Source organism: Orcinus orca, chromosome 19 (assembly GCF_937001465.1).
Source record: "Orcinus orca chromosome 19, mOrcOrc1.1, whole genome shotgun sequence".
NCBI classification, from domain to species: Eukaryota; Metazoa; Chordata; class Mammalia; order Artiodactyla; family Delphinidae; genus Orcinus; species Orcinus orca.
Window position 1 is genome coordinate 5,594,053 of NC_064577.1, and position 27,922 is coordinate 5,621,974.

General features: G+C 39.5%; 1 protein-coding gene across 4 annotated transcripts in view; it reads left to right on the forward strand.

The window, feature by feature from the left end:
- Positions 1 to 14,047: 14,047 nt before the first annotated feature.
- Positions 14,048 to 27,922, forward strand: part of TAOK1 (TAO kinase 1) — a 149,543-nt gene continuing 135,668 nt past the window's right edge. For all 4 annotated transcript variants that reach the window (XR_007473358.1, XR_004481959.2, XM_033423321.2 and 1 more), the window contains exon 1: positions 14,048 to 14,717. The gene's annotated coding sequence lies outside the window, so the exon portion shown is untranslated. The remainder of the gene's footprint in view (positions 14,718 to 27,922) is intronic.

Here is a 27,922-nt window from a genome sequence, read left to right on the forward strand (position 1 = left end):
GAAAATTCCCCACCTACAGCCACTGTTGAAGAGGCAGCCCTAGGTAGCCATAGTTCATGTACAGTTCATGGAGGTACTTTTGCCTTAGCTGACTAGACCAGAACTGGCATCTGATGCAATGGTGGACAATCCAGAACCTGGCCGGCAACTTACAACATACCTGGCACCAAAAAAGGACTAGGTCAATCAGATTCTCTCTTACTCTCTAAACATGAGTTAGAGAAAGGAGAGAATGTGGTTATTTTTTTAAATAAATTTATTTATTTATTTTTGGCTGTGTACGGGCTTTCTCTAGCTGCAGTGAGCAGGGGCTACTCTTTGTTTCAGTGTGCGGGCTTCTCATTACGGTGGCTTTTCTTGTTGAGGAGCACGGGCTCTAGGCGCGTGGGCTTCAGTAGTTGTGGCACACAGGCTTCAGGAGTTGTAGCACTCGGGCTTCAGGAGTTGTGGCTCGCAGGCTCTGGAGCGCAGGCTCTGTAGTTGCGGCGCACAGGCCCAGTTGCCCTGCGGCATGTGGGATCCTCCCGGACCAGGGCTCGAACCCACGTCCCCTGCGTTGGCAGGCAGATTCTTAACCACTGTGGCACCAGGGAAGCCCAAGAATGTGGCTATTAATGACAGGAACAAGAGCTAAAATGACATGTAAAGAAAAATCATGAGGGCTTCCCTGGTGGTGCAGTGGTTAAGAATCTGCCTGCCAATGCAGTGGGCGTGGGTTCGAGCCCTGGTCCAGGAGGACCCCACATGCCACGGAGCAACTAAGCCCGTGCGCCGCAACTACTGAGCCTGCGCTCCAGAGCCTGCAAGCCACAACTCCTGAAGCCCGACGCCTAGAGCGCGTGCTCTGCAACAAGAGAAGCCACGGCAATGAGAAGCCCACGCACCACAACAAAGAGTAGTCCCCGCTCACTGCAACTAGAGAAAGCCTGCGCACAGCAACAAATACCCAACACAGCCAAAAATAAATAAAATAAATAATAATAAAATTTTTTAAAAAGTTGTATAAAAAAAGAAGTCATGAGATAAACTCAGAGTCATGAGGGGTCAAGGCAAGCTAGAGCTGTGAGGATATAGAAACTATAAATTAGAGAACATAAATACAAAGCGAAGAATAAGGAACCAGTTGGAAAAGAGGTCCTGCCTGGAGGATAGCTAAGTCGTGCTAATAGTCACTAGCATCCTGAGCATCAGGATGAAAATTCCTAAGATGCTGTCTCTTGCTCTTCTGGGCTGTTAGTTTTCCTGGGTTTCTTGTGACATATATCTTTAAAACAAAATTGTTGAGCTAAATGGGGTGAGTCATCCTTTGCAACCCAAAGTGCCTAACTAATAAGCCATTTGTTTTAGGAAAACCCAGACATCCTTCAAGGTTGAATTTCTGGCCCTCTTGTCTCTTCTGTCTCTCCATTCAGAGAAGTACTTGTCACATTACCTGTAATTATTGGTTTTTCTATCTGTGTCATGTGGATATCAGCCTTTGAACTCTTTGAGGTCAGGTAATTTGTCTGTGTTTCTCAGCAACATACTCTGTCCAGAGGCATACTTGATATATAAAACCAGGTACTGATCAAAGTACTTTACATATTTTAATTTATTTAATCCGCATGGAAGCCCTCTGAACAGGGTACTATTTTTTCTATAGATAATATTGAGGATTTATTTATTTATTTATTTATGGCTATTAGCTCCTGACCAGGGATTAAACCCGTGCCCCCTGCAGTGGAAGCGTGGAGTTCTAACAACCGGACCACCAGGGAATTCCCAAGGATTTAATTTTTAAAACCACACTCTCAATGCTTTGCTTTAGCAAACTGTAGCCAGAACTTTTAGCATATACTGGTAATTTTAGTTTCTCCTACTTTTTCTGACTGTCATTTGATAGTTCTTTTTTAAAAAAATTTTTATTGGAGTATAGTTGATTTACAATGTTGTGTTAGTTTCAGGTGTACAGCAAAGTGAATCAGTTATACATATGCATATATCCACTCTTTTTTAGATTCTTTTCCCATATAGGCCATTACAGAGTATTGAGTAGAGTTCCCCGTGCTATACAGTAGGTCCTTATCGTTATCTATTTTATATATAGTAGTGTGTATATTGAACAGGGTACTATTATCTTCCCCATTTCACAGATGGGGAAAGTGAAGCACAGAGAAAGCCTTGCCAAAATTGCAAAGTGAACGGTAGAGAAGGAATTCATACTAGGAAGTTTGGCACCAGAGTCCTATGCAATATAGCTTTGAACTAAAGGGGAATGTGGGCATGGAAGAGTAGTTAAAAATGAATATTTGAACACTCTTCTACAGGGTACAAAGAACTTCCACATGTATTATGAGGACATCAGAAGTCCCCTCACCCTTTGTGGGAAACTAGCCAGCAGTCCTAGCCTTGAAATACTAAATGCCCAGATTCTCCCTACAGGCACAGGAAAAAATGAAGTATAAGTAAAGGGCACATATGGATGTATTTTGTAAACTCCATGGACCTTTAGAGATGTTAATACTCTTGGTAGGTTGGTCAGATTTCTAGGCTAGTGTCCAAAGAAAGAATTGTATTAGAATGTGGAAACCTTTCATTTGGGGCAAAACAGCCATTTTCTCAGCTATTCCAAGAACTGAGTCTGTCTATAAAACCTACAATTGAGGGCTTCCCTGGTGGTGCAGTGGTTGAGAGTCCGCCTGCCGATGCAGGGGACACGGGTTCGTGCCCCGGTCCGGGAAGATCCCACATGCCGCAGAGCGGCTGGGCCCGTGAGCCATGGCCGCTGAGCCTGCGCGTCCGGAGCCAGTGCTCCGCAACGGGAGAGACCACAACAGTGAGAGGCCCGCGTACCGCAAAAAAAACAAAAAACCTACAATTGAGAGTGTGTATTTGGTGTTGTGAGGAGAGTGGTGATTCCACATTATGCTATTGTTTTTAAAGGAGTCTGAGTTTAGGGACTCTTGCAGATGCCTATATTGGCAGCTGCAACCATTTCTTCTGAGTTACCATGACAACAGGAAGCCGAACTTCGGGGGCTATATATTGACGAGTGGTAAGGAGCCAATTGAAAGGAAAACTCTTTGAGGAGGCCTGGTGTTGTTTGGGGTGGTAGTGGAGCAGGGTGTGTATGTATTGGTATAGGGTAAATCCAGATGCCTCCTGGCGAGATACACAAGTAACTTCCTCCTAATTGCCTATATCTCAGAGATCTGAGTTACCAGGGGAGAGGTCTGACAGTAGCAACTGTTCAGCATGAGAATGTTCTTAAATAGTAATGGTGCTGTGTAAGAACAGGAAGAGTCTTTAGGTTCCCCAGAAAGTGAGGGAACGGCAGGAGATGCCTATACCTGAGTAAAATTTCCCCAGGAAGTGAGTGCGATTTGTGTTCGGGCTGAATTCCTGGTGACACAGCCATATGGCTTTTGCTGACTGCCATCCTCCAGACAGTATATTCCTTTTGCAGAGCAGCTAAAATGTATAGAGAACTGTGCTTCCCTCACCGTCACCTTTACTCCCTCCCCCATCATCAGCAGGTACTCTTTTATTTCTTTATTTCTTTATTTATTTATTTATGGCTGTGTTGGGTCTTCGTTGCTACATGCAGGCTCTCTCCAGTTGTGGCCAGTGGGGGCTACTCTTCATTGTGGTGTGCAGGCTTCTCATTGTGGTGGCTTCTCTTGTTGTGGAGCACGGGCTCTAGGCGCGTGGGCTTCAGTAGTTGTGGCATTAGGGCTCAGTAGTTGTGGCTCGTGGGCTCTAGAGCGCAGGCTCAGCAGTTGTGGTGCACGAGCTTAGTTGCTCCATGGCATGTGGGATCTTCTGAGACCAGGGATCGAACCTGTGTCCCCTGCATTGGCAGGCGGATTCTTAACCACTGTGCCACCAGGGAAGTCCCCAGCAGGTACTCTTAAATGAAGATGCCCCTACCTATCCTTTCAGCCTGAATTCCTACTCAAGATGCAGGATCTGGATCTTTTCCCCAAGCCACTTTCCCACATCTCTGATTTTCTCCCAAGAGTAGGAGGCTCCAGGGGACCACAGCTGACTCTGCCAGGCACAGAGGGTTGAGTCATTCTGCAGGCGTCAGAGCTGTTAGCAACAGCTCTGCTGATCTGTATGCAGCTCCAACTCCCTCTCCAGTTCAGAGTTTTGGAGCTGTCTTGTTCAAAAGTAAAGAACAGAACACAGATGGCTGGTAACAGGATCCCACAGGGGCCTCCTTTCCCACTGAGCCCATCCTGCTAATCCTTTTATAGGAGAAGAGGAAATAAATGGTGAATGAAGCAAAAAAGGAGTATCAGCTTTTGCTTGGTTCCTTGGGTCTTAGGATCTTGGATCTGAGAACAATCTTAACCTCCTGCTACCCATTACATTTCCCAAGCATTTTCCTGGTCCTTCTTTCTGGTCCTTCTTTCTTCACATCCACTTCTTTTCCCTCCCAGTTCTCTATTCTCTGTAGCATCTTTGAATCTGATGGAGTATTTTGTTGAATGTCTTCTATTTAATCAGGCAATTGTAATCCATACATGTATAAGAAAATCAAATGCACTAGAAATGCATTTATCAGTTTTATCTCTTGGGAATCCCTTTAGTTTCTTCTACTGAGGCAGCATAATGAATTACAAAGAGAACAGGCTTTGGAGCCAGAAAGTGGGTTCTAGGCTCTGTCCTAGGAAATAAATAAATACATTAAAAAAATCTGCTCTGTCATTTACTAGCTGCGTCATCTTGGGCAATTTACCTAACCTCTCTGAGCTGCAGATATGGCGTCTGAAGATGTGTATAATAGTATCTACTTTGCCAGTTGATTTATAGATTAAATTAGACAGAGGTAAAACATAGTATCTGGGACATAATAGATGTGCCCAGTAAATGTTAACTCTTTCCTCCAGTCTCCTGTTGCAATAAATACGAGGTCCCTGATTTTCAAGAATCTGAAGAAAATTTTTCCCATTGAGAAAGTCAGCATCCATGCTCAGGTGCTGCAATTGAAGAAAGAAAGGCGAGTGGGAGGTGTGTGTGAGTGTTTTTGCAAGACTAGAGGACAAAGACTTTGTAATAACTAGCATGTGAATACGCTAATGTTGATTTCCCCCAATTTAAAGATTCTTGGTAAAGATTGCTGGTTTCCTCATGTTGCTGCTGCAGTGTGGTTGATATTAATTTATTTTCCTTGGAAGATAAGATGCTGGGTTGCTGATTAGGTAAGTTTTTATCCCTCTCTAAGCTTCACCAGAACAAAGGATCACTGCTCCTCTTCAGTTCAGGAAAGAAGGAGGATTGGTTGAAGTTTGTGTAAATTCCAGGAGAAAAGTTAAGTATGGTTTGGTATTATCCTTGGCACTGAGAATACCAGAAGTGTTTGTACAATCAGGTCAAATGCCACTGTTCAATTTATGTGATTACCAAAGACTCAGCTGATACAGGGCTGTGGTTTGACACGGTCCCTTTGTTCCCGATAATAAACATGTGTAATGTCAATTATACTAATGTGCTTTGCTCTGTTTGAAACAAGGAGGCTGATGACGAGGCCAGGACACCGTACCTCATTCTCTCTGACCAGGTGCTCTCTGACAACACGCTTTTCCTGTCTTTCTTTGTAACTGGTAATTAGGTTCTCAGCTGAGCTGCCAGGAATCTTGACAGTTTTCACAGGCAGTCACCATCTGACAGTTTACACCTGTGGGCTTTTCACAGCTGGCATGTTCCCTCCCTGGAAAGCAAAGTTTCTCAAATCCTAAGCTCCTCCTATCATTCAAAGAGTCTGATGTGAGTGGAAGGATAGCTCTCTCAGTGCATCATCCAATACCAAAGCAGACTCTTGGGTCCCGTGGTGGTGATGGGGGAAACCTCTGTATTCATGTATATCCTCAGCAGTAAGGGCATATAATTGGGCAATAGAGTGGGAGTGGTCCAAGTCAGAGGCGGCATGGGAGTTTGAGAATTTGACATAATCAAAAAGAGAGGAAAAAAATTAGCTAATAAAGTTGCTTTTTCTTTTGCTCTTAAAAAGCTCAACCCCTGTACACCCAAACAATTGAAAGCAGGGACTCAGATATTTGTACACCATGTTCATAGCAGCATTATTCCCAATAGCCAAAAGGTGGAAACAACCCAAATGTCCATTGACAGATGAATGCCTAAACAAAATGTGACACATACATACATGGAATATTATTCAGCCTTAAAAAGGAATGAAATTCTGACACATGCTACAACATGAATGAAACTTGAAGACATTATGCTAAGTAAAATAAGACAGTCACAAAAAGACAAACACTATGTGATTCCACTTATACGAGGTACCTGGGGTCATCAGATTCATAGCGATAGAAAGTAGACTAGAGATTACCGGGGGTGGGGGGTGGGCAGGACGGTGGAGGTTGTTGGTTAATAGGTATAGAGTACAGAATTTCAGTTTCTTAAAAAATTTTTTCACTCTTTATTTTATATTGGAGTATAGCCTATCAGAGTTTCAGTTTTGGAATACGAAAAAAATTCTGGAGGTGGATAGTGGCAATGGTTGTACAACAATGTGAATGTACTTAGTGCCACTGAACTGTATATTTTCAAATGGTTAAAGTGGTAAATTTTGTTATGTGTGTTTTACCACAGTCCCTTTTGGATTAGGGGACCTAGGTAGTCGATTAAAAGAAATCAGTTCTTCCCAGAAGCTCCTCAGATGGGCTCGCATACTTACCATGATCGCAGCACTGGCCAGACTGTACCATCAAGCCTATTTTGCTGCTCATGTCTTGTTTTTGCTGCCTAGCATCCACCTCCATTGCTGGGAACAAGCCTGTCCTCTATTCATAGTCTATGTGGTTCTTGTGACATTGCATTCCAGAGATGGAGCACGTTTATCAGGCCTAAGCCCCCAGTGTGTGCAGTGTATGACATTCCCCGGTGTCTGGCTCAGGGATGGGCACATGATCCAGATACAGCCAATGAGAGGCAATAAAACTTTCTCTGGCATTTTGGGGAAAAAAATTCTCTTATTTTTTTCCTGAAATTTGATGACAATAATGATAACAAAAATAAAGAAATAGTTAACACTTATTAAGTGCTTATCCCGTGCCAGGGAGAGTTCTGAACACAATTTATTTTCTTTAGCCCTCACAATAACTATACGGGGTAAGTACAGTTATTATTCCACTTTTACAAATGGTGGAACTGAGGCACAGAGTGTTTCAATTAACTTGTTGAAGTTCTCATAGCCGGTATGTGGTGAGGCCAGGCGTCAAACCAGGTCTCACTCTGAACCACTACAGTCTGTTGCCTTGAAAGGATGTAAGGACTGGAATTGCTGATGCTTCTTGCTGTGAAGCCTCCAGACCAAAGTTAACATGGTGGAAGTCCTAGAGATGAAACCAGAGCATTTAAGCCCTAAACCAACTCTGCCTGAAGCCGGCCCGAACTGTGGACTTTTTAGCTTGTGAGCCAAAATATTCCCATTTTTTTCTTAAACTACTTTGGGTCTATGTCACTTACAGCCAAAGAGTCCTAAATGACTTAGGACTGTTTATTCGTTGGCCTTTTCCATCAGGCTGTGATCTCAAGAATAGGAATTGTATCTTATTCATCTCTATATCCATAGAGCCTAGCATAATGCACATAACTGACATTCAATAACGCTTGCTATCTTTCAATTCATTATTCCATAAACACTTATTGTGGGTTGTCTGTGTGTCAGAAATTGGGTTAGATGTGGGAGATGGAAGTAAAGTGAGTGAATGAAGGCTGTTATCCTGGAGTATGTGGAAGAATAGCAACTATAAATGTTAATGTGATAGAGAAATCTAGGAAAAGATGCATATGTGTGCTAGAGTTCCCAGGAAGTTGCAGTCACCTTGGCACTATGTACCTGGATGCTGGGCATTTTCTGGGTTCCTGCACATGCCAGATACTTTCAGAATTGTCTAACGTTCTAAGAATGTCTGGGAAGGCACCCGCCTCCCAAACTGACGTACATACCAGATACATAAATACCAGGTACCTGGTCTTGTCGTGTGAACCATGTGTTTTCCACTGTGCTTCTCTCTGTTGCTTGACTCTCAAAAGTGCATTCTGTAAAATAAGTATGCCCTGACCATTTCTCAGAGTTATGGTGAAGATCAAAAGAGGTCATAGATATGAAAGTTCTGTTGTGTCCAGGTGATAGTTGCTTTCTTTTACCTGGCCACAGCAAGTGCCAATATATTGTACTCTAGCTAGCATCCCCACAACACCATATCATTTGGCCTTGCCAGCAGTTCTATTCTTCTTGTAGTGAACATCTGTTGTTTTTGTCTGTCCAGAATTTCTCCCTCATCTTCTGGCAGAAAGTACCCTACATTCCTTTAAGGAATTTCCTCTCCATCACTCTGTGTAGTTTTGTGGAACTGTTACTCTGAGCCTCTTGCCACAGAGTGGACACACAATCCTAGCTAGGGCAATCAAAATGTCTCACCCCTTGGTGAAATGACTAGCCCAGAGAAGGGCATATAACACAGGGTCCAATTTGGGCCACTCAAAGATGTTCCTTTGGATATTATATACTGTTAGGTGAGAGTGAGAAGCTTTCCTTTGCCTTTAGGGTCACTAAACTGGGATGAACTGTAAATCTGGACTTCTGTGGCCATTCCTCCCATTCCACTCTGCCCCCTGCCTCAGTCCAGCATCCATGCCTCTGCTACATGAATAAACTACTAAGATGAAAGTTCATCTAATATGATCTATGTGAAGCCTGTTTGCACCTCTCATGGAAACACTGTCTCTGGTCCATAAGACCCAAGTTCTGATCTGCTCGTCCTCACAAAGTACCAAATGACTTCAATTTCTACATTTACAATATTGTTATATTTTTGTGTTGAGAACATTTGTGAAGAGGAGAAATAAAGGATGAGTTTCATGATAACCATTTATATGGTGCCATTTGATCACTAGACTAGACCTCTGTCCCCTGCTCGGGGGTTTTGGGCAACAGGTGAGAGAGAGCAGGTTATGCAGGAAAGGCCACATAGCAGGAGAGATTAAGTGGTTGTATAAACCTAAATTTTGGGACGGGGCTCCTGTCACTAGTGATCATAATACAGTGTCATATCAGCAAAGGAAGCATCTGGTTAAAACCAATATTAGAAATGCCCTTGATTCGTTTCCTGTGTATAGACAGTATTAATGGCAGCATTCAGTGTTGGGGTATATTAAACTAGATGACAGCAGTGGGAAGCACTCGGATCCTCAGTTGCATTCCCCACTCCAATACAAACACAGACAACCTTATAACAAAATCCAATCTATGGAGAAAAATAGCCAAGCAATTGGGAGCTGGGTATGGTGCGTGGAGAGACTGAAAACGGGAAACAAAAAGAGGCAAACACCTGACAAAATTCTTTTAATTCCTAAAGCACTGGACTTTTCAGTTACAGGGTTTAATAAACTTCCTTTTTTTTTTCCCCTGTAAGGTGATTTCAATTGTCACTTTCAACCAAAGACTTCTTACCAGTATCATATTACTGCCTAGCAAAGAGAAGGCTAAAGAGGAGGCCCAAAGACAATCCTAGGCCAATAAAATAACAACTTATTTTAAGTTTTGATTGCCAGCTGTTTGTTTCATATCCTACATATCAGAACTCTGGTAGGAATTTGTGTTTTCAATTGTGGCAGATGTCAGCCAAAGACACGGGCATGACAAAATCACCAATTGGTCCAGAAGATACATTCCAAAAACCTCTCAGTCCACAGACATGCTGCCCAACCCTTGCCACATTCACAGATGTCCCAGACAGTCGTGATGCACTGATCATGGGTGCCTGCCAGAGGGTAGTGTCAGAGCAGTGCAATGGATATTTACCTCCTGACACATACACAATAACAGCTAACACTTTAAAACATTTCCCATGGGTTAGGCACTTTACATGGTATCTTATTTAAATCCTCACACAACCCTGTAAGGAAGGTAACGTTAACCCCATTTTACAGATAAGGAAAGCAACACCCAGCCTGGTTATGAAACTGGCACAAAGTAACATACTCACTGACAGGAGTAAGAGATGGAGGTGGGACTCCACAGTCAATGTTTTTAACTACGGCTGTACTACCTTCACATCCAGTGCCTGATATCTTCAGGGCTGGCTTTCTTTTAGACTCCGGTGCGGCTGCTTTCATTTATTCATGGCTTGCTGCAGATGCTTATCTGATAGATACATGAGACTGAAAGGTTTCTAGGACAGGACTTTCTTGAACTGAATTGTATTCTACCATCCTTAGGGGACCTTGGCCCAGCATTTGTCTATTTCTGTGGGTTAAAATAGAATAATCTGCTGCCTCCACATGCAGGGCATTTTCAAATGTGGCATTTGTAAAAGGTTCACAAAATGAACCCGATAAATACGGGGATGCAGAGCTCAAGAACCAACTCTGTATATGATGAGTGTTACTTTGCAGTCTGTGAAACCATGCTTCTATCAGGCAGCCTTTTGTAGACACATCTGAATGAGGTATGACCACCAGACTTCAAGCTGTCAACAAATTTAACAAGTATTTGTTAAATTGAGTTGAACATGACTTGGTCTTTTAATGAGTGACAATACTGAACAGATAGTTTCATTAGCTAGAGGTCGTGTCAGTCAGTGTACCCACCCACACATTGACAAGCTATCTTTCTGCACACAGATACATGTGCAACAACAAATACACTGACATTACACGGTCAGGCATCTCTTAAACACTCCAAATGTGTACGTGGCATCAAGCTATCCTCGGTTGGTGGTACCAGGAGTATAATATGGTAGAAAGAGAGCATGCTTTGGATTCATTCACAACTGGGTTCAAATTCTAGCTCACCACTTACTTATTAGTTTTTTGATTTTGGGGAAGTGACATAAACTCTCTGAACCCTGGTTTCCTTACCTATAAAACAGAGGTAATAATAATAGTACATCACAAGTTTGTTGTGAGGATTAAATGAGACAATGTTTGGAAAGAACTTATTCTTGGTTTTGCCACTGCTTGGGTAACTTTTCTGTCAAGGTCAAATCATGGTTGGTACCCATTCATCTCCCACAGCTTTCTGACCCCAATTTATAGGCTCAAAAGAATACCTAGTTGAGATATGAGATGGCCTCTCAGGGAGGTGACACTTGAAGCATATTAGCCGTTAGCAGAAGAGTGAATAATATCAGGATGGTAGGAATATCCTAAGGTTAGAGAGGTATGCAGGGGTTTTGTTTGGATTTAATTTGGAAGGCTTTGGGGAGTCATGCAAGAGTTTTAAGCAGAGAAATTAAACATTCAGCTTTTAGAAATTGCACTTTAGGAAGAATAAAACCATTTAGCTCAGGACAGAGAATGGGGCATCCTGAGGGGTAGCAAGGAGAGTAGTTGGAAGGCAATTACAGTACCTCAGGTGAGAAACTGAGGTATGAACCACCACAGCAGAAGCAATGGGGATGAAGAACGAGACCAATCCAAGAAGTGTTCAGGAGTTAAATCCACAGAAAGTGCAATATCTGCAACCATTCTAAGCATTGACTTATTTTCCTACCATCGATGAGTATAATTTTCTTTTTTTTGATAAATTCTAAAAATTAAATAACTGATATGTTTTGCAGTATCTACTAACAGTACTTTCCTGTTGAACAAATTTGACATTGGGATAAGCCCATGTGTAGGTGTGTGTGTGTGAAATTTGAAGAATTTGAGGAGGGAGGCCTATTTGCACCAGATCATAGGCACAGATCTGGAATAATAATAATAATAATGAGACAGCCAGAATCTCTTAAGATGCCCCATGTGCTGAGGAAATGGGGCGGGGGGAACTACAATTTGTGGTAGAGGTGGAGGTAAGTGTGAGAACGAGGTAGTGGCAGATACAAAATACTATAAAAACACCACACATACAACATCAAATCTTTAGATTTAACTACCAGTTTATAAGAAATACAATCATTGAAGCAAATATGAAATGACATCATGAGGAGGCAACTGGCCAAGTCCAGAATGTGGAAAATTCTTAGGATATATAATCTGATTTCTTCAACAAATAAACTACATATGAAAAAGAAAGAAAAAAGGAAGGAAGGAAGAAAAAAGGAAGGGGAACATGAAAAGAGACTTAAGAGACATATTTATCAATCAAATGCAAAGTGGAGAATTTGTTCAGACCCTGATTCAGATAAATGTGCTATGAAAAGATATTTTGGAAACTATTGGGAAAAACTGAACACGGATTGGGTATTAAATAATATTAAGGAAGTATTGTAAAGGTGTGATAATGAAATCAAGGTTATGTTACAACAAAAGTATTTGTTAGAGATACGTATTAAAGTGCGTACTTACAGGTGAAATGTTATGATGGTTTATTAGAGATTTACTTAAAAGTACATGGGGTGAGGGGAAAGGTTGTGGGAGAATAGGTGAAACAAGATTGATAAAGTGTGATAACAGCTGAAGCTGGATGATAGACACATGGTTTACTATTCTATCTGACTCCCTTTTTTGTATGTGTGAAATTTTCTATAAAAAGATTAAGAACAAATACTATGGGAAAGCATGAATCTCTTTCCATTCCCAAATGTATGAAGTAACTAGAACATTCTTGCTGTAACACTTTCAGAAGATGGGATCAGGACTGGAGGGGCATCATTTAAGGAGTGGGTGGAGGATGAGGGGCTTCAGGGACAGGAAGGTACAAGAAAAACTGGTTTTGAGTGGTGCTGAAAAGCCAAAGAGGAACACAAGTTTCAAGATGGAAGGAGTATCAACTGTGTCAAGTATTGTAGATGTCAAGAAGGAAGGGATTAAAATGAATACTCCACTAGACATAACTAAGGAGGACACTCTTGACCTTGGCGAGATCAAATTCTTAATTTTCTGTGGAGGTGGGATGAGAGACAAATTTTCCAAGACTTTGTCTGTGAAGGACAGGAGAGGTGAAGATCATAATCTTTCTTTTCCCCTCAGAGAAGGAGAAACTTGGGCTTGTTTTTTTAAATTTTATTTTGTTTTATTTGTTTTGTTTTTAATGCTGAGGGGAAGTTGCCGTTTGAGAATGGTTGACGATATAGGTGAAAAGAGTAATGACTGACTGACTTGCAAAGCAAGGACCCTTACTAGGAGAGGGAACATTTAGAACAAATTACATGTACATCCGGCTGAAGCAGAGAGCTTGTTTTTTCTGATCACAGCCAATGTACTTTCCTAGTTTATTGTAACTTCCAACAACTGTTCTGGTGTACATTTTCACTCACAAATCTCACACAACAGATCTATTCATCTCAGTTGTTTTACTGATTGAAGAACCAAGATTTTTTATGACTGCACCTTAGGCATACCTTTTGGTTCTTGAATAAAATTTCTCTTTGTGGCCCACTGGAGGGGTTTTCCCCTAAAAAAATGTTTTTCATTTAAAAAAATGAGAAGCACTACCTCTTCCCTTAGAACTCTTTAGTTTGTTTACTGCACTTGTTACTCAACCTACTCAATCCACAAAAACTTTTCAAGAATTTGTCCCTTTCCTACCATCGCTAACTATAGGATGGTTTAGCTCTGTATTTCCAACTCTTGTTACAGTTCCAAAAATTATTATAAACGTTTAGAATCTGAAAAACTCAGTTACATACTGATTACGCTGACCAGCTTACCTCTGAATTCCACGGAGGGATTGAAATAAGGTGTGTAAGAAGGGGGCTATTCAACATGTCAGGGCAAGCTTCTCATTCGCAGGGTTTTCTGGGGGGGACGGATATTTTGGGAGTGGGAAAAGCAAAGGAGAAGAGCAGATAAGCTCTTCTTTCTTAGATTTCAGGGTGAAATGAATGCACCTGACGCTTCTTCCTTAGATTTCAGGGTGAAATGAATGTACCTGACGCCCACGTGGCAGAACGGCTCCGCCAGGTGAGCGAGGCCGGACTGGAGACAGGACAGAACTCTGGGCCATTCTGGAGACTCCGCCCAGTGTAAGCACTCGCGCGCTCCCGTGAGGGCGTGCACGCGTACGCAGTCTTGCCTCGCGCAGGGTCGAGCCTGTCAGGCGGGAAATCTCGCGAGATTGGAGACTGGGATGACTGTCGGGAGGAGGGGAGTGGTGTCTGGGAAGGGGGGGGAATCTGGGCAGCGGCCGGGCTCTGTGGCTTCAGGGCTCGGAGAGAGAGAGAGGGAGGGTGGCGAAGAGAGTGAGTCGGTGCCGCCGCCTGCCTAAGGAGAGAGGAGGGGTCCTGCTTGCCTGCGCCCTTCGCGGGCCGAGAGCGCGAGGCACCCGCGAACCTCTGAGGCCTCCAGCCCCTGGGGACCCCGCCCCGCCGGCCGGCCGGCCCGGGGCCTCTCTTCCCTTTGTGAGCGCCCCCTTCCCAGGGGTGGTGGTGGCTGAGGTCTGTGCGTGGGCCCGCCCGCCGAGGGGCCGCGGCGGGGGACCGAGAGGGCCTCGGCTGTGTGAGGACGGGAGGCGGCCGAGGCCCGGGCCGGTTCCCCCGAGGCGGCGGCGGCGGCTCCCGGCACTTCCCCGCGCCATCTTAGCTGAGTCCAAGCGCTGAGGGCGCCTCCTCGACCCCGGTAGTCCCTTCGCCCCCCCCCCCCCCCCCCCCGCCCCTTGTCGCAGAGCTTGGGCTGGGCGGCTTGCTGGGGCTCCGGGGGGGGGGGCGGCGGTCTGTCGCCTGGCCCCCTCCTCCTCCTCACTCCTCGTCCTCCAGCGTAGCGGCTACCCAAGCGCTGCAGGGGGCTGTGGCTGCCTACTCCGCCCCAGACCTGTCGGCGAAAGGGTAAGGGCACCTCTGCCTTGGGAAAGGGAGACATGGAGGGGGCGGGGAAATTCGGCCCACTTTGGCCGCTGCGCGGAAGAAGGGATGTGGGGGTGGGGTGGGGGAGGGAGACAAGGAGGGTCTGTGATTCTGTGGGTGGGGTGAAGAAGCTGGTGAGCTGGGCGCCCTCCCGTTTTGAGGGGCAAGAGCAATTACATTCCTCTTTCCTGAGGGTTACCGGAAGGGGTGGTAGAAGAGGATGTCTCGAGGAAGGTGTGGCCCTCCTAGGGAGACTGGATTGATGTGCACCCCGATTTAAAGGCGCGAGGTCCCTTTCCCTTCTGATTCCTCTGCTCCTCCCTCTCCTCCTTTGTAGTGTCTGTGAATTCTTGGGAAGGGAGACCGCTCTGGGTAGTCTACTGGGTGGATTCCCACCCTCCCTCCTTGCTCGGGAAATCTGTACCCCTCTTCTCTAGGGGTGATGGAAGCGTTTCTTTCCCTCAACCCTTCCCCATTCTTTAGTCTACTGCAGTGCTGCAGAAGTCCAAGGCAGTTTCTTCATACACAGGCCCGTGTATACACTGAAGGGAGGGGGAGCAAGAGAGGGAAGTAATGGCGCTTCCCTTAGAAAGGTTACCCCTTTTCCTTTGGTTTTAAATCGATAACGGTACTGGTTTAATACTCCTCCCCTGAGATCTGTCCCTGGGAAGTATGTCTGTTACTGTTGGGGGGCTACGGCCTCTCAAGAGAGACCCTGCCATGTTAGAACAGTTTTGATGTCTCTTTTCAAAACTGGGTTGACTTTTTTTGTGTGTGAGCATATTGGGTTTTCGTTAGGATTAAAATAAAATAATTTTGTACTCCCTCATTTCCCTCTTTTTTTTTCTTCCTATGACTTTTGTAGTTCTTGAAGAATTATTAAAGATTATTGTATACAGACAGGCTGTCTGATGGACATTCCTTCTCCCTGAGCTGTGAATTTTTAGGGTTAATACTATTTTGTATACATTGAAATCGGAATTTTCCGAAAATGATTAGGTTACAAACCTTTCTGTTGAAAATGCCTTGTTTCTTAATGTAATAAAAATTAATAAAGATTAATTTGCCTAATGATATTGTGATAGGATCTGTATTCTGTAGTCAGTAAGTCGTTTTTCCACTTCTTTTGCTTCATGTCATATTTGTTTAAAACAAATCATCTTATCTGGTTTACAGTAGTACTTGTTGGTTTTGTTTAGTAGAGTAGAAATAAATTTAAAAAAAATTAACATTCTGGAAGTGTGTTGCCAAGTTCTTGTGACCAAAGAGTAGTCTTGAAATCTACAGTTGATACTTTTTTCTTTAAGTATTTAGAGTTACTGATGAAGTGATTTCAAAATGTTCCGTACATGAATATTCATATAATTAAATAACTTTTATACAAAGTGATGAAGGTGACTAAACTAACTACAGAGATCTTGTCTTGACGTTTTACTAGCAAGTTGTATTTGGTGTTTAAGCTTTACTTAGTGGGTGACTTGTTTTTAAATACTTCCAAATGCCATCTGCATATTACATTGTCCATCAGAGCTTTTTTGGTGTTTGTTGTATTTTGAAACCTGTTTTAAGACAGGTATTTAAAGATGTTAGTAGTAGTGGTGTTAAGCATTAATTTAGTTTCTGTCATCTTATTTCATGATTTTAATATAGGGAGACACATTAATGGTATGTTAAATCAGTTTTTATTGTTTTTCCTCAGCAAATGGAATTCTCCTTACTTTATTCTCTTTTGATTTTTATCTGAACTCATTTTAACTTAAACAGCACTTCTCATTTGAATCTTTATTTCATGGCACAAAGCTGCATGTTGTGGTGTGTAGTTTTCCCCTCTTTGGCAAATTGTGAGGTAAAGTCTAATTCCTGTGTTATGGCTTGTTGGTAATTAATTCATATATACTAGCATGTATAAACCCAAGCATACTGCTCAGTAAAAAGTGACTGTTTCTGTCTTCGAAAGGTGAAGGCAGAGGGGATTTATCAATAAGGGCTACAAAACTTAAGGATGTACACTGGATATAGGTAAACTACTTGCTATATATCAGCATACTAGAACTAAGAGGTACTCTTTAGAACAACTATGAAGAAACCCTTTTCAGTAGTTGGTAGGAATTCGGTTAAAGGTGGTAAAACTATGTTCATGACCAATTAGATAAATTCATTATTAAGGAAAAACTGTCTGCGGGTTATTGCAGGTGAGTTCTGATGCCCCTGTCAGAAAGAGAAACTAAGAGCTGTTAGTCTGAGTTAATTGATTCCAGATTATATGGTACCTCTTGGGTTTCTAGTTATCTACAAAATGGCAGTGTACATCACTTCCTGTTCTTTCACAACTGATTCTCTGAATTCCCTCTTAGTGACTTAATTTTTGGCATTCTGATACCTGATTTGTTAATTTGGTTATAATTCTCATGTTTTATAGATGGAAGAATTTCTAAGAATCAATTGGGTTTAAAGGCTTTGTATAGTCTAGGATTATCTTGACAGTAACTAAATTTCCTTCCAAATTAAAGGATAGTTTCTCAAACAGATTTAAACTGAGAGGTTTTAAAGAAATACAGCAATATACAGGACCAAAAGTATGAGTGAATTGAATAGAAAATAATTATTGTATTTTCTGTAATATATATTTTGGGAGAACTGTAGATGTGGCAGTTAACTGACCATGTTAATATAAAACAAGTTTTCTTTACATCAAGGTATATACATGATATTTGGTCCCATGCTGTGATGCCATCCCAGTAGTAAGAAAGAAACTGATTACTTACAGAATACTAGGACTGAATACTCTTAACTAACCATAAAAAGTGTAATTTATTTTAAGAATTTGCTGGTACCTAGTAGATATGAATACTTAGTAAATCCAGAAGTTATCTAGGGGGCCAACTGTTGGCATTGAAATTAGATTTGAGATTAATCTGTTATTCAAATTAATAAATTCTTTGTTTTTCATTTGACTGCTCTGTATAGTAAAATCATTTTATTTCTCCTCTGTATATCTTTTTGGTTATCAGTAGTCTGTTGTAATAATTGTACTCATACTGATTTAACCTTTTAGAAATTAGGAGCTTTTTTCTATGTATAAGGTAAGGGCTGCTATTCAGTTCAGGATCATATATGAATGCATCTCTTCTAAAAAGTGTCAATTCTGTAGTTAAGTCTTGCATAAAATTGAGATTGTTCCATTAAGCAGAGTGCCAACGTATGTTCGTCTGCCTTTAGGTTTCTGTACTTGTTCATGGCTGGATTATTTTTTTATATTCTTCAAGATTTCAAATTCTAAAAATGTAAGTGTAAAAGATACAAACCTCTATTCATTCCATTATATTGGATTAAAATATTTTAATTTTAATGATAAAAATTGATATTTAATATCATTAAAGTGTTTCATACCTTTTTAAAAAATCCACATGAATTTAAATGTTGTGTGGAGGGGCTAGAAACAATTACTTTCAATTGGGATGTTCTTTTAACATTTGGTAACAATTATTTCTGTATCAGTCTCTTCTGTTTGTGCTAGAAGCAGACTTTTTGTTCTGAAATACAGTTTAAGGCTGCATTTTCTTAACTAGTGACAAAATTAAGCGGCCCATAAAAGGTGGAAAGGTTTTTCACAATATAAAAAATTTATGTGGCATGTAAATAAAGTTAATAAAAGTACAGGTTACTAGGTACTTTGCATAATTAATATATAGCCTGTTAAAAATGCCAGTAGCAGTGACATTGTTATAAAAGCATAACTACATTTAATTGGCCTCTAACTTATCTTTAAAGCTGAGAAGGGGCTGAATTTTCTTTTTGATAAAATTATTCAATATGATTATGTTGTGCAGATTCAGAAGTAGATGAATTACTTCATTTAGAAAGACATGCAAAGTTTAGTTTCTGAGAAAAACATCAACAGATACTGGAATGGAACAAAATATTCGGGTCTGCAGCCACCAATAATACAACTGTCACTTAATATATCTTAATTTTACCATTTATTAGCTGTGTAACTTCTTTATATAACATTTTTAAGCCTCACTTTCCCTGTCTATAAAATGAAAATAATGCCTACTTTATAAGGTTGCTAGGTTTAAATGGGATAACCCTTGTTAAGTACCTAATGTATTGTTTGATACATAGTAAGCACCCAATAAGTTGTTGGCTGTCACATATTAGCCACTTAATAAATGTTTACAAATGAAAATAGTGAGTCTAATATTTAAGAATGAATTACATTCCATAATTTTGATTTGAAGTTGGATTTATACATTTGGAGCTCAACGTATATTTTTTAAAGAAATGGTTCGAATTTCTAACCAAGAATAGCTTACAAACTTTTTTGTACCTGAAATGGACTACTATGTAGTTCTATAAGAGATTTTCTTTTTCCTTTGCTGGATGTAAAACCTGTCCTAAAGAACAAAATTTCCTTCCTCTTTGGTACTTCATTTGTTTATTTAAGTCTTTTGCTATCATACTTCTACTTCCTGGAACTCTTTTCACCATCCCTGGCTTTGAGGGAATCCAAAGTACTCATGTTCTCCTAAGCGTTTTTTTTAGGTATGTTTTGTAGGTATGTCTCATCTTGAAAGTGCTTTATATTCCACAATATATTAATTCAGCAAATGTTAAGTGATGATTACATGCCAATAAGGTTTGGTCCCTGCCCTGGAGGAATTCTGTCTTCTCACTTTTTCCACTTCCTAAATAGTTTTCTCAAACCAGATATTCAGAGGAAAGCAAGGATCTTCCTGTGGTTGTCAGTTCCTCTAAGCCAGTGCTTTTCAAACTTCAGGTTGTGACCCATTAGTGACTTGTCAGTTCAATTTACTGGGTCACAACACCAATTTTTTTAAATAAAAAATAATGGGAAATACCAGAGCGTGTTGTGTAAGTAAGGGTGAGCATTGTAATGGGAAACTTTTTTTGGCTTTATTTTTATGTGTTCTGGGTACACAGATAAATTTTTTTGAAGTTTCTTTTTGAACTCATGCTTTTTACTTCTAACTGCATATTTCTGAAGTATGAATATGCTTGTTTTTTCTTTTTCTTTCAACAATTCTCCTTTCAATCTCTCCTGATTCTAGTCTCTAGTCTATTTGTTAGTTATGTTGCACATATTTACCGTTCCTAGGTCTCAAAGCTTGTTGGGGTACTGATAGGTCCTGGGCAGGATACCAGCAGTTTTGGGTATGATGATAACTTCTGAGGTTTTTATATTGGGGAGCATGTTATCACATGCTCTAATGTCACGTCTTATGTATGTGAGGGCAATTTCTCATGAATTGCAGGATTTATTTTAAAAAAAGAAAACTTTATTTGGAGCATAATAAGAAAATATCTTTTATTTTTATTTGAGTCATATATAGATTTAATTTTAAACTATTAATTGCACTATATATATGTTTGTTTATTTGTTTGTTTGTTTTTTTGCGGTACGCGGGCCTCTCACTGTTGTGGCCTCTCCTGTTGCGGAGCGCAGGCTCAGCGGCCACGGCTCATGGGTCCAGCCGCTCCGCGGCATGTGGGATCTTCCCAGACCGGGGCATGAACCCGTGTCTCCTGCATCGGCAGGCGGACTCTCAACCACTGCGCCGCCCTATTAAGTATTTTTTAAAAATTTCAGTGTGCTTCAGTGCATTACATCTAATGATATCCTTATATTTTGGTTGATGTTTTTAGTTCACTTATAGTGGTAGTTACGAGTCTCTAGTTTGTATTTTGGACTGATTTTTTCCAGTTTGTTTCCACTGAAGCAGAGAAAGGTTTTAGAAAAAGTTGATGAACAGCATTACTAAACAAGGTCAAGGTTTTTCCTTTTTTACACTTGGGAATTTAGTGTCACTCAAAATTGGAAAACTTGTCTCTTTGCCAAAAGCATCCATATTTTTGATTGTAAAGACTAAAATTACTTATTAACCTATAATGGTACTTGATAAGGAAACTTTACTCTTCACTGTTGCACTCTGTTTAGTATGTGTTACAGTATTTAATATACTGCGGTTAAGGAAGCTCATGCTGTGTAAATGGTAGATGATGATTGTGATGTTTTTTATAGGGAACATCACATTATTGGAGTACGGTATTTCAGTTGGTTTTGTTTCTTACAATTCAAGGGTTTTGAGTCCTGGGGGCGCAGTATAATGTGCTCACTCTCAGATTCTTTACTTTGACATATGTGCTTGTTACTGATGATAATTTTTCCATTACCCAGAAAAGCACAAGTAATTTGAAAATACCGTAATGAAAAGATCCTTTTATCTTTAGTTTAGATACTGACAAAATATTTTTGTGTATTATGTGTGAAAGTTCAGTTCTATGAAATAATGCCATAAAACTTAAATCAAGAGTAAAAAGATTTTAAGGAAAAGATGGGAAAATTTTCTATTTAGGAAAGAAATGTTCTGTAGTAGAGAAACTTGAATGCTAGCAATAGAAAGTATAGAATTTGGATATTTCTTTGTTTATGTGGCATTTTGATTGAACTGATTATGCATATGCATACAAATGTATGGTAAACTGGTTGGAGAGGTCCACTGCCTTCAAGAATAGCATGGTTTTAGGGGAAAACAAAAATATTGATCCACGAATTTTGTTTTTGTAATATGTATTAGATAATTTGATAAATTAGAAGAATAAGTTTCACAAGAGAGTTTATTACTGTAGTAAATGATGTTATACCAAAATCCTAAATAATGCATTGTTACCAAATGAATTTTTTTCTTTCTCTGGTTGAATACATGTGAAATACGTGTTGTTTATTATTTGATAATCAAATAAATGATAAGGGTGGTGGGCTTTTTAAAATTTGTTTTTTGTTTTCTTTCTGCATTTAGTAGTTTCAGTATCAGAAGTGAATTAGATTTTGTGTCTTTAAGGAAGACCAAATGTGATTTTTTTTGCAATTGTTTTTTTCAGTCAACAAGAATGAACCTATGTTGGAAGTTAAATGTTTTGAGAATTTTAAATAGAAATCAAATAAAGAACTTTCATTTTTATTTATCAGATTTGAAATGTAGATGTATTAATAATGTATCATTCTCTCAAAAATTTAAGTTGGAGACTTAGTCTCCTAACATTTTACAGTCTGTCTACTCTAAAGAACTAAATTTAACAAGACATCTGGTTGATTTAAGAGCCTTGTAAATACACATTTTCTTTCAACCTTCCTGGAGATGGCATGGAATATATTAGGGGAGGAATGGTGAAATAGATACAGTAAGCAAACATCGAAAATGCGTTTTATGATTATCTTTGAGGTGGTAAATCCAGTCATTAACAATATAATGGTTCTGCTTTTGACGTACGACATGTTTATTAAATAATACAAAAACTGTCTAATTGTTTTTGACAATTAATATATTAAGGTACACCACCATTCTGTTTTTTTTAACATGAATTATATTGGATTAATATTAGGTGAAATGGTATCCCAAATTTTAGTATCTATTATTCTACTTTATCTCATTCAAGTGGCATTGTGATATGAGATTATAACATTTTTTTTTTGAAAAAGTGTTCTTTGTTAAATCCTTTTGAAGCATAGTCATTAAGCTCTTTGGTTTACTCATATTTGGTTTAAGCTTAATATAGAAATCAATTTCAGTTTAACACTTTGAGATACATAGGTTATAATTTATGATCTATCGGTATGTACTATGAAAACACCAAATCAAAATAGTGATTGATGGAATTTGAATTTAAAGACTACCAGTATAACCATTATCTACATAGCTTTAGTATCAAAATAAGATTGTCATAACACATGTACTTATCATGTATCTTTTGAGTGCTGCATTCTAGGCACTGTACTTATCAAAATAGGTTCAGTGATGACACATCTATTTATTATACATTTTTGACTGCTATTTGCTAGATACTGTGTTGGGATACAGAAATGAGTACGATTTAATCTCTCCTGTTTTTTCAGTTCAACAGGGATACGGACTTGCAAATAAATATATCATACAATAATGCAATGCAAAGTTTCGAAAACATGACAGTGTTGACATTTTAGGTAGGATAATTTATTGTGTGGATTTATGCTGTGTATTATTAGATATTTTGAAGCATCCCTGGCCTTTACCCATTAGATGCCAGAAGCACTCCCTCTCCCCAGTTGTGACAATTAAAAATGTCTCCAGGTATTGGCAAAAGTCCCCTGGGGAGTAAAATCACCTGTTATTGAGACTCACTGGTGTAGTGAATACTAAGGTACAAAGAACTGTCATCAGACAAGTGAAATAAAGTGAAGGGATGTTTAGGTGGAATGACCCCTAAGGGAGTGCAGTTTTATATGGGTCTTGAAGAAAAGTAGGAGTGGAAAGGGAATTATATACCTGAGAGCATGAAAGATCAATGTCTATGAATGTAATTAGTAATAGTTTGTGGCTATAGGCTATTTATGTGGTTTGGGATGGAAATTCAGTAAAATGAAGCTGAAAAACTACTTTGGGGCCAAAACTTTTTTTTATTTTAATTTGATTTATTTATTTTTTTATACAGCAGGTCCTCATCAGTTTTATACACATCAGTGTGTACATGTCAATCCCAATCGCCCAATTCATCACCCCCCCACCCCCATCCCCCCACCTCTTTCCCCCCTTGTTAGTTCTCTACATCTGTGTCTCAATTTCTGCCCTGCAAACCGGTTCATCTGTACCATTTTTCTAGGTTCCACATATATGCGTTAATATACGATATTTGTTTTTCTCTTTCTGACTTCACTCTGTATGACAGTCTCCAGATCCATCCACATCTCTATAGATGACCCAATTTCGTTCTTTTTTATGGCTGAGTAATATTCCATTGTATATATGTACCACATCTTCTTTATCCATTCATCTGTTGATGGGCATTTAGGTTGCTTCCATGACCTGGCTATTGTAAATAGTGCTGCAGTGAACATTGGGGTGCATGTGTCTTTTTGAATTATGGTTTTCTCTGGCTATATGCCCAGGAGTGGGATTGCTGGATCGTATGGTAATTCAACTTTCAGTTTTTTAAGGAACCTCCATACTGTTCTCCATAGTGGCTGTATCAATTTACATTCCCACCAACAGTGCAAGTGGGTTCCCTTTTCTCCACACCCTCTCCAGGATTTGTTGTTTGTAGATTTTCTGATGATGCCCATTCCAACTGGTGTGAGGTGATACCTCGTAGTTTTGATTTGCATTTCTCTAATAATTAGTGATGTTGAGCAGCTTTTCATGTGCTTCTTGGCCATCTGTATATCTTCTTTGGAGAAATGTCTATTTAGGTCTTCTGCCCATTTTTGGATTGGGTTGTTTGTCTCTTTAATATTGAGCTGCATGAGCTGTTTATATATTTTGGAGATTAATCCTTTGTCCGTTGATTTCGTTTGCAAATATTTTCTCCCATATTGAGGGTTGTCTTTTCGTCTTGTTTATGGTTTCCTTTGCTGTGCAAAAGCTGTTAAGTTTTATTAGGTCCCATTTGTTTACTTTTGTTTTTATTTCCATTACTCTAGGAGGTGGATCAAAAAAGATCTTGCTGTGATCTATATCAAAGAGTGTTCTTCCTATGTTTTCCTCTAAGAGTTTTATAGAGTCTGGTCTTACATTTAGGTCTCTAATCCATTTTGAGTTTATTTTTGTGTATGGTGTTAGGGAGTGTTCTAATTTCATTCTTTTACATGTACCTGTCCAGTTTTCCCAGCACCACTTATTGAAGAGAATGTCTTTTCTCCATTGTGTGTCCTTGGCTCTTTTGTCATAGATTAGTTGACCATAGGTGTGTGGGTTTATCTCTGGGCTTTCTGTCTTGTTCCATTGATCTATGTTTCTGTTTTTGTGCCAGTACCATATTGTCTTGATTACTGTAGCTTTGTAGTATAGTCTGAAGTCAGGGAGTCTGATTCCTCCAGCTCCATTTTTTTCCCTCAAGACTGCTTTGGCTATTCGGGGTCTTTTGTGTCTCCATACAGATTTTAAGATTTTTGGTTCTAGTTCCATTAAAAATGCCATTGGTAATTTGATAGGGATTGCATTGAATCTGTAGATTGCTTTGGGTAGTATAGTCATGTTCACAATATTGATTCTTCCAATCCAAGAACATGGTATATCTCTCCATCTGTTGGTATCGTCTTTAATTTCTTTCATCAGTGTCTCATAGTTTTCTGGTCTTTTGTCTCACTAGGTAGGTTTCTTCCTAGGTATTTTATTCTTTTTGTTGCAGTGGTAAATGGGAGTGTTTCCTTAATTTCTCTTTCAGATTTTTCATCATTAGCGTATAGGAATGCAAGAGATTTCTGTACATTAATTTTGTATCCTGCAACTTTACCAAATTCATTGATTAGCTCTAGTAGTTTTCTGGTGGCATCTTTAGGATTCTCTATGTATAGTATCATGTCATCTGCAAACAATGGCAGTTTTACTTCTTCTTTTCCAATTTGTATTCCTTTTATTTCTTTTTCTTCTCTGATTGCCATGGCTAGGACTTCCAAAACTATGTTGAATAATAGTGGTGAGAGTGGACATCCTTGTCTTGTTCCTGATCTTAGAGGAAATGCTTTCAGTTTTTCACCATTGAGAATGATGTTTGCTGTGCGTTTGTTGTATATGGCCTTTATTACGTTGAGGTAGGTTCCCTCTATGCCCACTTTCTGGAGAGTTTTTATCATAAATGGGTGTTGAATTTTGTCAAAAGCTTTTTCTGCAACTATTGAGATGATCATATGGTTTTTCTTCTTCAGTTTGTTAAAATGGTGTATCACATTGATTGATTTGCTTATATTGAAGAATCCTTGCTTCCCTGGGATAAATCTCACTTGATCATGGTATATGATCCTTTTAATGTGTTGTTAGATTCTGTTCGCTGGTATTTTGTTGAGGATTTTTGCATCTATACTCATCAGTGATATTGGTCTGTAATTTTCTTTTTTTGTAGTGTCTTTGTCTGGTTTTGGTATCAGGGTGATGGTGGCCTCATAGAATGAGTTTGGGAGTGTTCCTTCCTCTGCAGTTTTTTGGAAGAGTTTGAGAAGGATGAGTCTTAGCTCTTCTCTAAATGTTTGATAAAATTTACCTGTGAAGCCATCTGGTCCTGGACTTTTGTTTGTTGGAAGATTTTTAATCACAGTTTCAATTTCATGACTTGTGATTGGTCTGTTCATATTTTCCATTTCTTCCTGGTTCCGTCTTGGAAGGTTATACCTTTCTTAGAATTTGTCCATTTCTTCCAGGTTGTCCATTTTATTGGCATAGAGTTGCTTGTAGTAGTCTCTTAGGATGCTTTGTATTTCTGCAGTGTCTGTTGTAAATTCTCCTTTTTCATTTCCAATTTTATTGATTTGAGTCCTCTCCCTCTTTTTCTTGATGAGTCTGGCTAATGGTTTATCAATTTTGTTTATCTTCTCAAAGAACCAGCTTTTAGTTTTATTGATCCTTGCTATTGTTTTCTTTGTTTCTGTTTCATTTATTTCTGCTCTGATCTTCATGATTTCTTTCCTTCTGCTAAGTTTGGGTTTTGTTTGTTCTTCTTTATCTAGTTCCTTTAGGTGTAAGGTTAGATTGTTTATTTGAGATTTTTCTTGTTTCTTGAGGTAGGTTTCTATAGCTATAAATTTCTCTCTTAGAACTGCTTTTGCTGCATCCCATAGGTTTTGGATCATCGTATTTTCATTGTCATTTGTCTCTAGGTATTTTTTTATTTCCTCTTTGATTTCTTCAGTGATCTCTTGGTTATTTAGTAACGTATTGTTTAGCCTCCATGTGTTTGTGTTTTTTACGTTTTTTTCCCTGTAATTCATTTCTAATCTGATAGCGTTGTGGTCAGAAAAGATGCTTGATATGATTTCAATTTTCTTAAATTTATTGTGGCTTGATTTGTGACCCAAGATGTGATCTATCCTGGAGAATGTTCCGTGCGCACTTGAGAAGAAAGTGTAATCTGCTGTTTCTGGATGGAATGTCCTATGAACATCAGTTAAATCTATCTGGTTTATTGTGTCATTTAAAGCTTCTGTTTCCTTATTTATTTTCATTTTGGATGATCTGTCCATTGGTGTAAATGAGGTGTTAAAGTCCCCCACTATTATTGTGTTACCATCAGTTTTCTCTTTTATAGCTGTTAGCAGTTGCCTTATGTGTTGAGGTGCTCCTGTGTTGTGTGCATATATATTTATAATTGTTATATCTTCTTCTTGGATTGATCCCTTGATCATTATGTAGTGTCCTTCCTTGTCTCTTGTAACATTCTTTAAAGTCCATTTTATGTGATATGAGTATTGCTAGTCCAGCTTTCTTTTGATTTCCATTTGCATGGAATATCTTTTTCCATCCCCACACTTTCAGTCTGTATGTGTCCTTAGGTCTGAAGTGGGTCTCTTGTAGACAGCATATAGATGGATCTTGTTTTTGTATCCATTCAGCAAGCCTGTGTCTTTTGGTTGGAGCATTTAATCCATTCACGTTTAAGGTAATTATCGATATATGTTCCTATGACCGTTTTCTTAATTGTTTTGGGTTTGTTTTGTAGGTCCTTTTTCTTCTCTTGTGTTTCCCACTTAGAGAAGTTCCTTTAGCATTTGTTGTAGAGCTGGTTTGGCGGTGCTGAATTCTCTTAGCTTTTGCTTGTCTGTAAAGCTTTTGATTTCTCCGTCGAATCTGAATGAGATCCTTGCCGGGTAGAATAATCTTGGTTGTAGGTTCTTCCCTTTCATCACTTTAAGTATATCATGCCACTCCCTTCTGGCTTGTAGAGTTTCTGCTGAGAAATCAGCTGTTAACCTTATTGGAGTTCCTTTGTATGTTATTTGTCATTTTTCCCTTGCTGCTTTCAATAATTTTTCTTTGTCTTTAATTTTTGCCAGTTTGATTACTATGTGGCTTGGCGTGTTTCTCCTTGGGTTTATCCTGTATGGGACTCTCTGCGCTTCCTGGACTTGGGTGGCTATTTCCTTTCCCATGTTAGGGAAGTTTTTGATTATAATCTCTTCAAATATTTTCTCGGGTCCTTTCTCTCTCTCTTCTTCTTCTGGGACCCCTATAATGTGAATGTTGTTGCGTTTAATGTTGTCCCAGAGGTCTCTTAGGCTGTCTTCATTTCTTTTCATTCTTTTTTCTTTATTCTGTTCCGTGGCAGTGAATTCCACCATTCTGTCTTCCAGGTCACTTATCCGTTCTTCTGTCTCAGTTATTCTGCTATTGATTCCTTCTAAATGAAATGTAGATTTCATTTCA